Raw genomic sequence first — 13101 nt, 5'->3', positions numbered from 1 at the left:
TATTTAATTTAATTCAATGTATTAGTTGTGACTTTCGTATCAGCTCTATTAGATGGATCCATCTACGTATAACCGTGATACCCAGTGGCGGGGGCATCAACTACAGTATTACTCATCCACTGTGCCTTGGCCTTACTTATCATCGTATACATATTTGTATTAATCACAATCAAATCTCATCCTTCAAAACATGTCATTATATTTATCACTTATCAAAATCATGCATATACGTAATTTTTCTTAAATTCAAGCATGCATCGTATTTTTCTAATTACATAAAAAGTCATATCCGTGATGACGTGAACATTTAAAACATGTCAAATCATGTTTAGGGCACTGCCAAAACTAAAAACTCGAACAGCGTGCAAAATGACCATTTTGCCCCTGGTAACCCTAATTGACCATTTTACCTCTGGACCTCTAAATTTCGACCCAAAGACAACCAAACTCCTTAAAAGACCTCAAAACATATTAATAAGAATTTCGTATATGTAAACTCAAGTCCATTTCAAAACTTATACAATTCATTTTAAAACTTGGACCCGGTCCCATTTTTAACCCGAATCATCCTGAAACTTAACCAATTTTTTTCCAACTTAAACCGTGACTTGGACATACACAACCAGCCCATAAACCACTCGTTCAAGACCCCTTAGGACCTACTGAACCACAACCAAAAATTGCTGGAAGTTTCCAACGCGTTGCGACCTTCAAACCCTAATGCCCTAAACCTTCAAACCTTCGACCCTAGGTCCTACCAACTCGAACCAGCCTTGAACCAACCCTTCCTAACCCACCTTTAGACCCCCAAGCTCACAGCCCTATGCACGCTGTAAGACGCAATCATTCTCTAGCCACCAAATACGCCCCAATCGAGCCCAACCTTGACTTAACGCCTTCGAACGGCCCTAAGGTCACGACCAGCAGCATGCGGGCCACCCTAGACCATGACTCTGACCCACCAAGGCCTTGTCCACGGCATGGAAAAGCCCCTCACACCGCCGGTTCCAACCAAAACCCTCGATCTAGTGACCCCAACGGCACCAACCCAAAAATCACGATCGGCCTTCACCAAAACGTGTCCTCATCGTGATTCCGATGCCATGACACCCTAATGCTCGACTTCTACACCCTCTTAAACCTTAGCTATCGCAGCCTCTGTCAAGAAAACGTGAGTCATGATCAAAAGGTATGCATTTTTTCATGCCAAACTATGAAAAAACGATAGTACATGATAGATCAAAGAGTTCCTCATGCAAATACATATACATCAGCATACATAGCGTTAATGATTAGAAAAAAAATGATACATTGCGTGCCTTAACGTTTATATGATCGAAATCTTGAAGGTTCTTGCGTAGAACGTGCACCGGAGGGGCGGGGGGGAGTTTTTCTTGAAAACCTAGGGAGAAGCTTGAAAGGGCTGCTGGTTTTTCGAAATATGCTGCTGCTGAAATGAAGGAGGGGGCGGTCACATGAGGGTATTATGTTTAGGGTTTAGTTTATTAGATTTTAGTCAAAATATAATACACTAATGGGTCTTTAATTAAAATTTAAATGATTAAAAGGGTTTTGGGCCCATTAATCACTAAAATAAGCCCATCAAGCCCAATAAAATTCTCGAAAAATATTTCGTGTTGGTACATTTTAGAAAATATTTCCTGAACCCTTAAAAAGTCTCCCGACTCGCAAAATATGCATACCGATTAAAAATATGACATGGCGTGTAAAAATGCTCCACCGAGGCCCATTTTCGAGATCCTCCCTAAATTATACCTCATATTAAATAATTAAATTAATTATTTAATAAAAATATTCTTCTTAATTATCCCCGGTCTCCGTTACTCGTTCGAGCGCGAAATGTGACTTAAAACCCTCTACATGAAACTTTAATAAACAATGATATAAACACCTGGCAATGCAATAATCATGCATTAAATGCATAAAAATCATTAAACATATATTTTAATTAAAAACCCTAGATTGCATGCAGTCAGGTTACGTAATTCGAATTTCATAGACCTTACACCTTGTCTTTAAGTATATCTTTTTGCTACCTATCTTGATTTGAAGGTCATTACCTTCCCATCCGCCTCAAGTTTCTTTTTATATATCTATTTTCTTCCTATATGAATAATTCCCTTGGTTTGATATGATAAGGTCCATACTTGGTTCAAATATATTGAAATGGAGATCGGTTACGGGTACCCGGATGCGCAACAAAAGTTTCAAAAATCATATTTTCAATAGCAAAAACCAAGCACCCCACTTAGTGTGTAGCAAATAACAAACAAAACACAAAATCATACAAAGTGTGTTTAGATTTTTACCTATCAATAACAATGATTGATTATTGGCTCAAACTAAGTTGTGAACAACTTAGCTGTAGAGCCCAAAATCAGTACACGTAAAACTCATGTATTTATTTAATTTTTAAATTATTTAATCAAGTTTAAAATGATTTTTGAGATGCATGATTTACGAAATTATATTATTTTAAATTATTTATGTTTATGCGATGCATGTTAAAATGTTTCTTGAGTTTCATGTTTCAGGCGATTATTCGATGCGGGATAGAGGAAAAGAGACTGGCGACGATTTTTGTAATTTTTAAAATGTTGTATTTTATTTTAAGTTGGGATTGGGGCATTTTAAAAGGTTTAATTAATTTTTATCATTTCAAAAGCCTAATTTAATTATTAGGTGATTTTATGACTTTGAAGTTTTTAAAGATTTGGCACTTGTACATTTTATTTTAAATTAAGAGATGTTATTTAAAGTTAGAGGAATGTTAGTATTTTAATTAGTTGTTAATTATTAGTTAAGCACAATTTTATCCCCTAATTAACCAAAACACACGCGCACACACACTCACACACACAATTACACGACACACCACACACACACACATCTTCATTTCATTTTTCATATTTTGAAGAGAAAATTAGGGTTCTTAGAATAAGAGTGCAGCCGCCCCTCCCTCTTAGTTTTTCAGCATATTTTAGTTGAGTTTTCTTCAAGAAAATCGTTCCACGATCGTCCCGGATCGACCCTCGCACAGTTTCCGCTTCGATATCACCGTATCGTGAGTTTTAATTATCATAAGACATGTATAATCTTTTGTTTCTGCATCTATCTTGTTATATTATATGTTCTTATGTTATTATATGTAAAAATTCATGTATGTAGTATAAAGTTTGAGCAAATATTGGTTGGATCGGTTTTGAAACGATTTTAGATCTGAAAACTCGAAATTTGCTGTTATTTTAAAAATTGTGACTTTTCGGTCAATTTTCTGGAAAAACTTTCAACATATAAAACGTATAACTTTTTGGTACCTTCGATTTGAAAGTAAATTCAAAATATTTGGATAAGAAATGAGTGAGTTAAGATCGTTTTTGTGGGACTGCTCAAACTGTATTCTTTCTGAAAATGTGTTCTTGACGAATTCTTGAAGTTCATTTGTTGCAGGCTTCGTTGGGAACCGTTGGTTGATCGTTGCTGCGTTTAAGTATTGTGAGTATGATATTGAGATGAATTTTGGTGCTTCGTATTGTGTCGATAGGCACTTGGTTGCATTAGAAGTCTTAGGAAATAATTTGGTGTCGAATTGTCGTGTTCACAGTTTGAGTTGCGTTGTATGGCTTGCATCGCTGTTTTGTGGCATTTTTGTGAGTTTTAATCACTACAATAGTGTCCTAGGATGGGTCTTGAGGTGTTGTTTCAAGTCGATAAGGCGTGGGTTAGAGTTTGCAATGAATTTGTGCATTTGGGGTCGAGTTTGCGCAGGGTTAGCGCGGCAGCGCTCAATGGAGAGCGCCGCAGCTGCCCGACTCTCGCAAGCCTGGCACCGCGGCGCTGCCCTTGAGGCACCGCAGCGCTAAAGCTGCGGCACTGCCAGCGCCGCGGCGCTAGTCCCTGGCGCCTAGGAGCTTGAACATAACTTTTTAAATCATTATTTAGGTTCTTGTCTCCTATGTTTGAGAAATGTTCACACATCATATTAGGATTTGTTCCGGGGGTCGATGTCATGGTTTAGTACATTGATTAAATGAGGTCAAGTCATGAGTGATTTTAGATTGTCATAAGAAATTGTCATTCTGATGGTGAGCACAACGATTACGTCTAGGCTATGAAATATTAAGTGCATGTAATCATGTTAGTATGTGCAGCAGTGGCCCCAAGCGAAATCCAACGAATCCCTCAATGCCAAGTAAGTATGTTCGACGTGCAAGAGAAAATATTTTAAGTTTTTGAGGTATGCTAAATGTCTTGTGACCAACTTATGAATGGGATTGGAAGTCGGTGAACGTGGCCGAGGACCTCTCCACCCCGGTAAAGCATGACCGGGTTTAGATAAGGATTGGAAAGCGGTAAAGCATGACCAGGGACCAATCCACCAGTTAAAGCATGAACGGGGATCTTATGTATGTGGTAGTAGACTTTCTCTGCCAGCCCAGTACTGTGGTTTAGTCTGATCAGGCGTATTTATGTATGGGTCACTTGCTTTGAAACATATCTCTACGAAAAATGATGAAGTTTATGTATGTTCATGTATGTATGATGCAAGCATGTTTAAGAAACAGTTTTATGTTGTTGGCACGTCTATGTTATGTATGTACGTTCATGCTTTTATATGCAGGTTCAAGTTTCAAGTATGTACGTCCTATTTTAAAAATGCATGTGTTTTTACTACGTAGTACTTGTTATGTCCAGTTTATACATGTTGAGTCGTTAGACTCACTAGACTTGATCGATGCAGGTGAAGATGAATTTGAGAAGACGAGACTGAGTGGGAGGCTAAACCCGAGGACCGCCCATGTTTTTAAGTTTTTATGAAATGCTTCAACTACTCTGTTTTCACGTTTTGATTACAATGTTTAAACAAGTCTTGTTCTTTAGCAAACTTTATTGGTGATCTCTTTCATTAAAAATACTTTGGATGAATAATTGATTGTTGGCCGAAAAATTGAAAGTTCATTTCGTATTTAAGAAAATTTTATTTTCTACAAATTTTAAAGTAGTTCAAATGTTCGGTACGTTACAGTTGGTATCAGAGCGGTGTTCTTGTAAAGGGTTACGCCTACTGCCAATTGCAAGAAGCTCACGAAGCCACACCTCAAGTCTGTAAGTTTTAAGGTTTTTAATTATTCCCTTTATTAAACATTAAGTCATGATTTCAGCATGTCCATGTTTTAAATCCAAATTACGTGCGTCTTATGCCATTGATATTATATTCATGCACATTGGGCTTACGTGTTGGATAAATTGTTGGAACAGTGTGCCTCCTAGACGCATGATTAACCGGGAAGCAAGGGAGGAGGACAGAGAGGCTTGAGAGGAGGGGATTGACGCTCCTCCTCCTCCATCGCCAGATATGTAGGCACAGATTCTTGCAGGCATGACTCAGTTCTTCGCACAGTTTGCAGGAAACCAGGCGGCAGTGGACACGGGGGCGAGGCCCAGACCAGAGGCAATGTATGAGAGGTTCAAGAGGATGAACCCAAAGGAGTTTTTGGGGACCACTGACCCGATGATAGCCGATGGATGGATTAAATCCATCGAGGTGATTTTTGCATTTATGGAGCTGCAAGATGCAGATGGGGTCAGGTGTGCCACATTCTTTTTGGCAGGGGACGCCAGACTGTGGTGGGAAAGTGCATCAGTGTCAGTGAACTTACAAAAACTGACGTGGGATGGGTTTAAGGAGGTATTCTACTCCAAGTACTTCACTGAGGAAGTACGATCCATACTAACCAGGGAATTCATGACACTGCGACAGGGAGATAGCATTGTTGCAGAGTTTGTCAGGAAGTTTGAAAGGGGGTGTCACTTTGTGCCCCTGATAGCTAATGATGCTCGGGGGAAGCTGAGGCATTTTATTGATGGGTTGCGGCCGATCTTGCGCCGCGATGTGAGGGTTGTTGGTCCGACTACTTATGCCGTTGCAGTATCTAGAGCCTTGGTGGCAGAGCAGGAACAAAAGGACATTTAGAACAATAGGCAGGGCAAGAGGCCCTATCAGGCACCGCAGCAACAACATCAACAGCGACCTCAGTTTAAGAGGCCATTCCAGGGACAACAGGGGAAGAGGCCATTTTAGGGACCACCGAAAGGCAAGGGTCCTGTTCCATAGCAGAAGGCTCCTCAGAGGCCGGGTGAGTACCCAGTGTGCCCGGAGTGCAACCGCCAGCATCCGGGACATTGTTTATTTGGATCGGGCAAATGCTTTAAGTGCGGGGCTAGTGATCATATGTTGAAAGAGTGCCCACAGTGGAGGCAGCCAACCCAGGGAAGAGTGTTCGCTATGCATGGTCAGGAGGCGAACCCAGACACGACATTATTGACCGATAAACTCATTTAATTAAGCACCGTATTATTTTTCCACGCGTGTTTTGAATTTGATTTGGGATTATTAGTGCGTTAGTTAGTATTTTGGTGACTTGTGTAGAGATTCTCTGTTATGCATGAGGTTAAGGTTAGAATTTTGGAATATAAGTTTTGTCTGTTGTGCTAATGTCTCTCAAGCAATATTTTCATAAAGAGAGTAACCATGAAGGCCTTGATAGACTCAGGGGCCACTCAATCCTTTATCTCGGAGACGTTCGCTAATCATTTGGACATCAAGTCCATTGGGCTCGACGTGAGTTATTCGGTGACAGTCCCATCAGGGGAAGAGCTATCAGCTACTAGCGTGGTCAGGGACATCGATCTTGAACTGCAGAGCCACCTAGTGTACGTCGATCTAATTGTGTTGCCGATTCCAGAATTTGATATTATCTTGGGAATGGACTGACTGACGAAGAATAGAGTCCTTATTGATTTTCAGAAAAGGTCAGTATTGGTGAGGTCGTTGGGCATGGAGCAGTTTCTCTTTGAACCGGATAGATGGAGAAGTTTCCCTCGCATGATCTTTTATATGCAGGCACTGAAACTTATTCATAAGGGTTGTCAGGCTTTCTTGGCCATTATTATTTCTGCACTTGACGTACCCACTCCGTCGATATCTGATGTCCCAGTGGTCAGAGATTTTTCTGACGTTTTTCCAAATGATGTCATAGGCCTTACACCAGAGAGAGAGGTGGAGTTCGCTATTGACCTTGTGTCAAGCACTGTGCCAATCTCTAAGGCACCATACCGACTAGCTCCAGCTGAGATGTTAGAGCTCAAGCAACAGATTCAGGAGCTTCTTGACAAAGAATTCATTCGCCCTAGTTTCTCACCATGGGGTGCGCCAGTGCTCTTTGTAAAGAAGAAAGATGGGAGCATGAGGCTGTGTATCGATTACCGAGAAGTGAACAAAGTAACGATCAAGAATAAATACCCACTTCCAAGGATCGAGGACTTGTTTGATCAGTTGCAGGGAGTTACAGTGTTCTCTAAGATAGATCTTCGATCAGGGTATCATCAATTGAAGGTAAAAGATGCAGATGTTCATTAGACGCCTTTCAGGACCAGATATGGGCATTACGAGTTCTTAGTGATGCCGTTTGGACTAACGAATACTCCAGCGATATTTATGGACTTGATGAATCGAGTTTTTCAGCCCTACCTAGACCAGTTCGTCATATTATTCATTGACGACATTCTTATTTACTCGAAGAGCCATGAGGAGCACAGTCATCATTTGAGCACGGTGTTGCAGGTTTTGCAGAGACGCAAGTTGTTTGCAAAATTCAGTAAGTGTGAATTTTGGTTGGAGAAGGTAGCATTTTTGGGTCATGTAATTTATAGCAGTGGCATTGAGGTGGATCCAGCTAAGGTAGCAGCGGTTAAGGAATGGGTTGAGCCGAAGAATGCATCGAGATCCGTAGTTTCCTAGGCTTAGCAGACTACTACAGAAAATTCATTCAAGGATTTTCTTCGATAGCAGTGCCACTCACTTCATTGACTAAAAAGAATGCTAAATTCGTATGGATTGACGAGTGCCAGAAGAGCTTTGATACTTTGAAGCAAGCTCTTATTACAGCGCTAGTTTTAGCCATGCCGTCAGGGAAGGCGAGTTTGTGTTGTACACCGATGCATCTAAGCTCGGTTTAGGAATAATTTTGATGCAGCATGGTCGTGTTATAGCTTACACATCCAAACAGTTGAAGGTGTATGAGAAGAACTACTTGACTCGTGATCTTTAGTTAGCTGTTGTTGTCTTTGCATTGAAGATTTGGAGACACTACTTGTACGACGAGAAATGCCAGATATTTACTGATCACAAGAGTCTCAAGTATTTCTTCACGCAGAAAGAACTGAATATGAGACAGAGACGGTGGTTAGAGTTAGTGAAAAACTACGATTGCGATATTAGCTACCATCCAGGGAAAGCTAATGTTGTGGCAGATGCCTTGAGCAGAAAAGTTGAAGTCGTAGCACTTTTGTCAGTGCAGAGAACTCTTCAGTCAGAGATTCAGAGATTTGTTCTAGAGGTTTATCCCAAGGGCAGAACTCCTAAGCTGTCTAATCTGACAGTCCAGTCTTCTTTGCTAGATCGTATCCGTGCAGGTCAGTCTTCAGATGAGCAGTTACAGAAATGGAGACTGAAGGATGAGGCCAAGGGCAATGTACTCTACACAGTGTCTGATGATATTGTAAAATATAGAGGAAGGATGTGGGTGCCTAGGGTTGATTCGATCAGAGAGGATATTCTTACAGAGGCACATGCATCTCCGTATTCCATTCATCCAGAAGGTACCAAGATGTACAAGGATTTGCATATTCTGTATTGGTGGCCAGGTATGAAGAGAGACATCCGCCGATTTGTGTCTGAATGTCTCACTTGTCAGCAGGTGAAGGCAGAACATCAGAGGCCAACAGGGATGCTTAAGCCACTACCTATCCCCGAGTGGAAGTGGAAGAATATCAGAATCGACTTCGTTGTTGGGTTGCCAAGGTCAGTCAGATGATCAAATGCTATTTGAGTTATAGTGGATCGACTCACTAAGTCAGCGCACTTCTTACCAGTGAAGACGACTTTCTCCATGACGCAGTATGCGGAGCTCTATATCAGGAAGATAGTTTGATTGCACGGGATCCCAGTTTCTATTGTGTCTGACAGGGACCCGAGATTCACATCGTCCTTTTGGAAGAGTTTACACGCAACCATGGGGACGAAGTTGCTATTCAGTACAGCTTTTCACCCGCAGATAGATGGCCATTCTGAACGAGTGATTCAGATTTTGGAGGATCTATTTTGAGCCTGTATGATCGATTTTCAGGGGACTTGGGAATCTAAGCTACCTCTAGTGGAGTTTACCTACAACAACAGTTTCCAATCAATCTATTGTCATGGCTCCCTACGAGGCATTGTATGGGAGGAAGTGCAGATCGTCAATTCATTGGGATGAAGTCGGTGAGAGATCATAACTTGGTCCAGAGATTTTTCTGCAGACTGCAGACGTAGTGGTCAAGATCCGAGACAGGATGAAGACCGCCCAGAGTCATCAAAAGAGTTATGTTGACAAGAGGAGAAGGGATCTTGAGTTTGCCGTAGGTGATCACATTTTCGTAAAGATAGCACCTATGAAGGGTGTTATGAGATTTGGGAAGAGAGGTAAGCTTAGTCCGGGATTTATTGGACCGTTCGAGATTCTTGACAGAGTTGGGACAGTAGCTTATCGTGTAGCCCTACTGTCGAATCTGGCGAGTGTACACAACATGTTCCACGTCTCGATGCTGAGGAAGTACCTAGCAAATCCCTCGCACATTTTGAGTTATGAGCCGTTGCAGCTTGCTCCAGATCTGTCATATGAGGAAAGACCCGTCCAAATCCTAGACAGACAGGAGCGGAGACTTCGGAACAAAGTAACCAAGCTGGTCAAGGTCCGATGGCTGAATCGATCAGTGGAGGAAGCCACTTGGGAGACCGAGGCAGAGATGAGGATCGCTACCCGGAACTATTTGGTAAGACTTAATTTCGAGGAAGAAATTTATTTAAGTGGGGGACGAACTGTAGAGCCCAAAATCAGTACACGTAAAACTCATGTATTCATTTAATTGTTAAATTATTTAACCAAGTTTAAAATGATTTTTGAGATGCATGATTTACAAAATTACATTATTTTAAATTATTTATGTTTATGCGATGCACGTTAAAATGTTTCTTGAGTTTCATGTTTCAGGAGAATATTCGATGCGGGACAGAGGAAAAGAGATCGGCGACGATTTTGGTAATTTTTAAAATGTGGTATTTTATTTTAAGTTGGGATTGATGCATTTTAAAAGGTTTAATTAATTTTTAGCATTTTAAAAGCCTAATTTAATTATTATGTGATTTTATGACTATAAAGTTTTTAAAGATTTGTCACTTGTACATTTTATTTTAAATTAAGAGAAGTTATTTAAAGTTAAAGGAATGTTAGTATTTTAATTAGTTGTTAATTATTATTTAAGCACAATTTTATCCCCTAATCAACCCAAACACACACACGCACACACTCACACACACAATTACACGACACACCACACACACATACACACACATCTTCATTTCATTTTTCAGATTTTTGAAGAGAAAATTAGGGTTCTTAGTACAAGAGTGCAGCCGCCCCTCCCTCTTCAGTTTTCCAGCATATTTTAGTTGAGTTTTCTTCAAGAAAATCGTTCCACAATCGTCCCGGATCAACCCTCGCACAGTTTCCGCTTCGGTATCGCCATATCGTGAGTTTTAATTATCAAAAGGCATGTATAATCCTTTGTTTCTGCATCTATCTTGTTATATTATATGTTCTTATGTTATTATATGTAAAAATCCATGTATGTTGTATAAAGTTTGAGCAAAAATTGGTTGGATCGGTTTTGAAACGATTTTAGATCTGAAAACTCAAAATTTGATGTCATTTTAAATACTGCGACTTTTCGGTCTATTTTATGGAAAAACTTACAACATATAAAATGTAGAACTTTTTGATACCTTCGATTTGACAGTAAATTCAAAATATTTGGATAAGAAATGAGTGAGTTATGATCATTTTCGTGGGACTGCTCAAACTGTATTCTTTCTGAAAATGTGTTCTTGACGAATTCTTGAAGTTCATTTGTTGCAGGCTTTGTTGGGAACCGTTGGTTGATCGCTGCTGCATTTAAATATTGTGAGTATGATATTGGGATGAATTTTGGTGCTTCGTCTTGTGTCGATAGGCACTTGGTTGCATTAGAAGTCTTAGGAAACATTTTGTTGTCGAATTGTCGTGTTCACAGTTTGAGTTGCGTTGTATGGCTTGCATCGTTGTTTTGGAGCATTTGTGTGAGTTTGAATCACTACCATACTGTCCTAGGATGGTTCTCGAGGTGTTGGTTCAAGTCGATAAGGCGCGGGTTAGAGTTTGCAACGAATTTGTGCATTTGGGGTCGAGTTTGCGCAGGGTTAGCGCCGCAGCGCTCAATGGGGAGCGCCGCAGCGCCCGACTCTCGCAAGCCTAGCACCGCAGCGCTGCCCTTGAGGCGCCGCAGCGCTAAGGCTGCGGCACTGCCAGCGCCACGGCGCTAGTGCCTGGCGCCTAGGCGCTAGCGGCGCTGCCATGCCCAGCGCCTAGGCGCTTGAACATGAATTTTTAAATCATTATTTAGGTTCATGTCTCATATGTTTGGGAAATGTTCACACATCATATTAGGATTTGTTCCGGGGGTCGATGTCATGGCTTAGTACATTGATTAAACGAGGTCAAGTCACTAGTGATTTTAGATTGTCATAAGAAATTTTCATTCGGGTGGTGAGCACAACGATTACTTTTAGGCTATGAAATATGAAGTGCATGTAATCATGTTAGTATGTGCAGCAGTGGCCCCAAGCGAAATCCAACGAATCCCTCAATGCCAAGTAAGTATGTTCGACATGCAAGAGAAAATATTTTTAAGTTTTAAAGGTATGCTAAATGTCTTGTGACCAACTTATGAATGGGATTGGAAGTCGGTGAACGTGGACCGAGGATCTCTCCACCTCGGTAAAGCATGACCGGGTTTAGATCAGGATTGGAAAGCGGTAATGCATGACCATGGACCAATTCAACCGTTAAAGCATGAACGGGGATCTCATGTATATGGTAGTGGAATTTCCCTGCCAGCCCAGTACTGTGGTTTAGTCTGATCAGACGTATTTATGTATGGGTCACTTGCTTTAAAACATATCTCTACGAAAAATGATGAAGTTTATGTATGTTCATGTATGTATGATGCAAGCATGTTTAAGAAACGTTTTACGTTGTTGGCACGTCTATGTTATGTATGTACGTTCAAGCTTTTATATGAAGGTTCAAGTTTCAAGTATGTACGTCCTATTTTAAATATGCATGTAGTTTTACTACGTAGTACCTGTTATGTCCAGTTTATACATGTTGAGTCGTTAGACTCACTAGACTTGATCGATGCAGGTGAAGACGAATTTGAGGAGACGAGAGGTGAGGACCAGTGAGCTGGTTTGGACTGAGCAGAAGGCTAAACCCGAGGACCGCCCATGTTTTTAAGTTTTTATGAAATGCTTCAACTACTCTGATTTCACGTTTTGATTACAATGTTTAAAAAATTCTTGTTCTTTAGCAAACTTTATTGGTGATATCTTTCATCACAAATACTTTGGATGAATAATTGATTGTTTGCCGAAAAATTGAAAGTTCGTTTCGTATTTATGAAAATTTTTATTTTTTGCAAATTTTAAAGTAGTTTAAATGTACGGTACATTACATTAGCTCTTGAAAGGTTGACCCAATCTACAAGTTTCGAAGAGCACACCTTGCTCAAGAGGATTCTTTCCTTGAAATTAGGTCCACCACTAACTTCAAAGATCCACTCTACACTTGCACTAGAAAATGTAGAGTATTTTTCTTTGAGACGTTTATGCTCTTATCATCAAAATGAAGGAGCAAATTTTTGGAAAAATATGAGGGAAGTTTCGGCCATGGTGGGAGAGGAAAGAATGAAAAAATTTTCTTGGTGCTTGAAAAAGTTAAAAGTGCATCTGCATGACATGCCTTGTTTATTGAAAAAATTATCTCCCAACTCTTCACCTTCATTGCATGCAATTTGGGCTTGTAACATGTACAAAGCCCATGAACTATTATTTAAATATCTCAAATACATTTGAGATCAATTAAATCTTCACTAGAATTTACTCAA

This window comes from Primulina tabacum, chromosome 9, assembly GCF_025594145.1.
Source record: "Primulina tabacum isolate GXHZ01 chromosome 9, ASM2559414v2, whole genome shotgun sequence".
In the NCBI taxonomy this organism is placed as follows: domain Eukaryota; kingdom Viridiplantae; phylum Streptophyta; class Magnoliopsida; order Lamiales; family Gesneriaceae; genus Primulina; species Primulina tabacum.
This window is presented reverse-complemented; position numbering follows the sequence as displayed.